The sequence below is a fragment of the Belonocnema kinseyi genome, chromosome 9 (genome assembly GCF_010883055.1).
Source record: "Belonocnema kinseyi isolate 2016_QV_RU_SX_M_011 chromosome 9, B_treatae_v1, whole genome shotgun sequence".
Lineage (NCBI taxonomy): Eukaryota > Metazoa > Arthropoda > Insecta > Hymenoptera > Cynipidae > Belonocnema > Belonocnema kinseyi.
In genome coordinates this window covers 1,171,500-1,177,105 of record NC_046665.1, presented here as the reverse complement: position 1 = coordinate 1,177,105, position 5,606 = coordinate 1,171,500, and positions in this window count along the sequence as shown.

The window sequence follows — 5,606 nt, the reverse complement described above, 5'->3', positions numbered from 1 at the left end:
AACGAAACGCTGGAAGTTACAAAAGTCCGATCCGCGCCGAGCATCAGAAAAAAATTATTAAAAATTTTTCAAATTTTTTATTTTGAATTCCTGTTCCTCTATAAATCGAAGGATACCCTAAGGTATATTTTTTAAAAATTTTATTCAAAAATTCCAAAAACTGACGCACAGAGCACGAGTTGAAGTGAAAAACGGATTAAAATCGACTTTTTCAAAAAAGTAAGTTTTTTGGCTTTAATTTTTAAACTAAAAAAGTTACAACTTTTTGTCTGAAGAAAAAAAGATGCGCAATCAAATTTTACATCCATATATATCTTTTGAAAATTAAAATTCGAAAATTTTTTCTAAAGCCTCCAGGGGACTTCGTTTTCGCACGAAAAAATTTTATCTGGCCTTATTGCATCTGGACCCACAATTCCTTACAATCTTTCCGCTTATATCTATTTTTTACACTCTTATCCTTTCTATATATACAATTATTTACAACTATTTACATAAAGTCTTATATCTAGTACCTTATCTCTATTTTCTGCGATAGTGCAATTTAGGACTTATTAGCAAACGAGTGAGCGAGTGAACAAAAGCAAAAGTGCAAGCGAGAGAGAGAAAGCATGAGAACGCAAACGCATCTTAGTCAACTTAATTTTTACCTTACCATTACTTACAATCTAAACGCTGCTAATCTAAGCGACTTCCGTTTCCTTTTTCTTTAACTTTTTTTTACCTCCATTTGCCTTTTTTCACGTGCATTCTTTCATTCTCTCTCATTCGCTCCTCTAGCACACTCCAACTCCTTCAGCCATTCTTCTCCTAATCCATCCTCCCCTAGAATCTTCACCACATTCTCTTGCCAGCTTCCTTTATCTTCGATTCCTTTCCTACATCCTTCCCATACATGCTCTCATGTTTCCTCCTCCCATTCACATATTCTACACTTTCTGTTCTCTTCTTTTTCCCAGTACATCCCCTCCTTTACCTCGTTTCTCAATCTAAACCTTACTATTCTGGTCCACCTTCTCTCTCCCCATCCCTTTTCTAAATACTTTGGTACTTCCTCCTTTTTTATCATCTTATACTATTTATTGTATTTTGAATCCTCAATCTTCCCTCATCTTTCTCCCTTTTTTCCAATTCTTTATAGTTTACTCAAGTCCCGTCTCAAATTTCCATGCCCTATTTTCCGCTCTAAAACTTAACATATCCCTTTGCGCTTCTTCTCTCACCATATATCCTGGCGTCCTCCAGTCTGCCCCTACTGTCCTTCTTATATACCTTTCTTGTAAACTCTCAATATTTTTCACGGTGTGCCTGAACATGGGTTTAATGACTAAAAATTTTCCCAGTGGGCAAAAAATTTGGCGACGTCTTTACGCTATCGTTACATCTTTGTGACAACTTTACGATATCCTATGTCCATTTCGTTAATGTGTCTTTACGATATCGTAAAAATGTCGTATGATCTGACGATATCTTTACTACAATATCGTGAAGATACCGAAACAACACGGACATAGGATGTCGTAAAAATGTCGTAACGATGTCACAAAGATGTCGCCAAATTTTGTGCCCACTGGGTCACCACAGATATTTGAACGGGGATCGATTAGTACATTAAAATGAAGGGTCTGTGCCGAATTTCAACAATTTCCGCCGGGCCGTTTCGAAAAAAAGTGCGTTTGAAATTTAAAAATATTAAATTTAAATATATTACTACAAAAATTATATTGATTGTATTCATTTAACTATATTAGTAACATTTCATTATCATATAATTATAATAAATGGATGGAAAAATATCGATGTTATGCGTCTGAATAAATAGTTAATTATAAATGTAGTAAGATGTAGAAATGACATACTTTAGACCAAGTAAAAGACCACGATGTTAATGTTGAGAAGATCCTTTATTCCATTATTAGAAATTTGTCGACGTTTCGAGAGTCAATTGCTCTTCTCATCAGGAAAAAATCATTAATCCAATGTCATTAAAAATTATGTAAGTCCTCATATTTTTAATGAAAAAGTCCAAATTCTTGATGTTTAATTCATGTTTCTTTAAGATTCTCATCTAAAACAGTTCTGTAAAAAATATAAAAAATGTTCGGCTAAAAACACGGAATCCGGAGCCAGTCCGAATCAATTTGAAATTAGTCCACAAGTAAAATGTATTCTTAGCTAGAATTAAAGTGCTAAATCAAAGTCGTCCGGTTGAATCCGGAATTTGTCCGGCTGAAAACACGGAATCCGGAACCAGTCTGAATTAATCTGAAATTAGTCCGGGAGAAGAATTTATTATCCACTAGAATTAAAATGGTAATAGAAAGAAGTCCGATTAAATCCGGAATTTTTCCAGCTGAAAACACGCAATCAGCATCAACTCCGAATCAATCCCAAATTAGTCCGTAAGTAAAATGTATTATCCGCTGGAATTAAGGTTTTAATGGAAAGTCATCTGGTTTAATTCGGAACCTGTCCGGATAAAAACACGGAATCTGGAACCAGTCCAAATTAATCTGACAGTAGTCCGCAAGTAAAATTTATTATCAGATAAAATTAAATTGCGAATGCAAAGTTGTCCAGTTGAATCCGGAATTTGCTTGGATGAAACCCCGGAATCTGGAACAACTCCGAATCAATCTGAAATTAGTCCGCAAGTAAAATTTATTATCCGCTAGAATTAAAGTCCTTATCGAAAGAAGTTCGGTTGAATCCGCAATTTCTTCGGATAAAATACGGAATCCGGAGCAAGTCCGAATCAATCTGAAATTAGTTTGGAAGGAAAATTTATTATCCATTAGAATTAAAGTTGTAATATTAAGAAGTCCGGTTGAATCCGGAATTTGTACGGACAAAAACACGGAATCGGGAACCAGTCCGAATCAATTTGAAAATATTTTGGAAGTAAAATTCATTGTCAGCTAGAATTATGTGCAAATGCAAAGCCGTCCGGTTAAATCCGGAATTTGTACGGCTGAAAATACGGAATCCGGAACCAGTCTGAATCAATCCGTCATTAGTCCGTAAGTAAAATTTATCATCCGCAAGAATTAAAGTCCTAATTGAAAGAAGTCCGGTTCAATCCGGAATTTGTTCTGATAAAACACGGAATTCGGAGCGAGTCCGAATCAATCCAAAAATGGTCCACAAGTAAAATTTATTATCTACAAAAATTGAAGTTCTAATGTAAGGAAGTCCGCTTAAACAAAAAAAATTGGTTTCGTGCATTTTCCATCTTAATATTTTCCGAGATATTCTTTATTAATGCTGTAACGCTGTTTCGAGAGCACTAAATATACTTCGATTTATCTCAAGTTCATACAGTTTCCTCTGGTAGCTTCTTTACTTTGCCTTTGAGAAACATTCCTAATTGCAAGGTGTATAGGTAAGACGTAACAGAAAATATTTAAGGTACAATAAATGGTTTTTTATTTTTAGGCTTACTTATGATATATAGAAATGATACAAAAAATGAACGATTACATCTCTCTATATTTACGGTGAGACGAATTTCCGACATCTGTTTTAATTGAGAATAGGAAACTCGTATACATGGTTTTACGTTTTTGTCTTCTAAAATATTAAACTCTACTGAATTTCAACTGTGTTTGGAAGTGTAGAGAGATACATATTATGATCTACATTAATGAAAACGCATTTATCTCTGATTTTTAAAAGTAATATGACTTCTTTTTCACTTTCTTCACCAAGTATTTTAATTATATTCTTTGAATGAAAATCAATTATGTTACACTTGTTGCATGGAGAATACTCAGTACTGCAAGTTTAAAATAATTTTTGTACTATAAAATATTGAACTTCTGCTCAGCTTTCTTTGTCAAAATACAGCAGTTTTAAAATCTTTATGTATTCTCCATTGAAATGACAAAAAACCGAGTCATTTCTTTTCTGGGGCTGACGATACTTCACACTATGAACAATCATCCCTCGAAAAGTGCATCGATTAAAAGTTAAAACATCCGTGCCTTTTTGAGATAACTTAAAAGAATTTAAATCTTTGTACCCCTTTCCTAGAAAAACAACGTCCTGAGCGATACTGAGACAATAATTTTGTACTTCGTTTCTAGAGAAAAGTGATTCGCAGCAGGATAAGCAGAGATATCTCTTTTGATTCTTGCACAAAGGTTTTAAAAACATTAGCCTGCAAAGTTCTTATCGCCAATCAAAATTTAACAAGTCCACTTTACATTGGTCCAATTCTTCTGAAATGATATTCCTTTGTAGTATAGTGAACATCGAATTAGAAAGCAATGCAAAATATTTTAAAGCACATTCGTTTAGGACTCCTTGTAGACATGGTTTAGCATAGAAGAATAGCCAGGATCGCCATTATGTTGCCTCCATTTACACTTTTCCGGTGTTAGAGGTCTTGACAGTCGATGATTCTCGTGTGGAAAAATCATTCGTACAATTCTTCCGTTAATTATATCAACATCCGATTTGGAAAGGTGAATCGGACTTTTGCCATTATTCCAAGTTTTTCATAAATGAAAGGCAACTCCGAGTAAGTTTGCATGAAGGTAATCACTCATAAAACTCCATACCACATCCAATGTCGTCAACTCCGACAGCACAGAATACCCTTTAAGGGCATGTGACACAGCTAAATACCTATATTACTGACCACACTTTTTCAGTTCACTGAATGTTTTTTTGAACCTAAGAACTTTTTTTGTAAATAAAATATCGAGCTGAAACTTTGGGAAATGTATTAGAGTACAGTAAAGTACGTTTAGGTACTGCATTTTGGTAGGAACTTCACTGAAAATTATTTTATCTTTTTTCTGAACTTCAACATTTTTTGAACGTTCGAAATTTTTTTATACATAAAATATTGGTCTCAAAATTTGAGAAATGCAAGTGCCGAAAGAAAACTACGCTTAAATACAAAGCTTAATAATAAAAGATGTAAAAATAAAAAATATATTTCAACAATCAATCCCAACGGCATCAGTCGGTAACGTTTCACACGAAAATACGAAACCTGGCGGCCACTAAATTTGCATAAGCTACTTTATATTTAGCCCAAGCTATTTTGAAATTAGCATGAAAAGATTCTATGCTCTTGTAAAATACTGTTGAATAAATAATAATTTAAAAGAAAACTTTAAAAATAATTTTTCTGCATTTTAAGAAAGATACGAGAATACAACTCTTGTCATGTTTGAAATTGAATAATTAGGTATTTTCACTTCCATAAACAGCTAATTTCACTTCGTAGATTGCTGAGGGGAAAAAGAGGGACCAAATTCATGGAATTTAGTTCATTTTTGCCCTATTCTGCTAATATCTTTGTAAAAGCTCATTTCTTCTGTATAAGTGTATTTGAAAAATAGTTTTTATTTTGTAAATAGTATTTAATGAAATAATAAAATTATAATTAATTATTAATTACAAATATATTACAGAAATAAAGTTTGGTTCCATGCATTTGATCGATTCTTTTCCCCTCAGCTTTTAACAAAGTGAAGTTAGATGATTGTTGAAGTGAAAATACCTAATAGACATAGAAAAATGAACTTTATTTGTTTCTATAAATTTGTATAAATAATTAAATATAATTGTGTTATATTAATGGATATATGTTG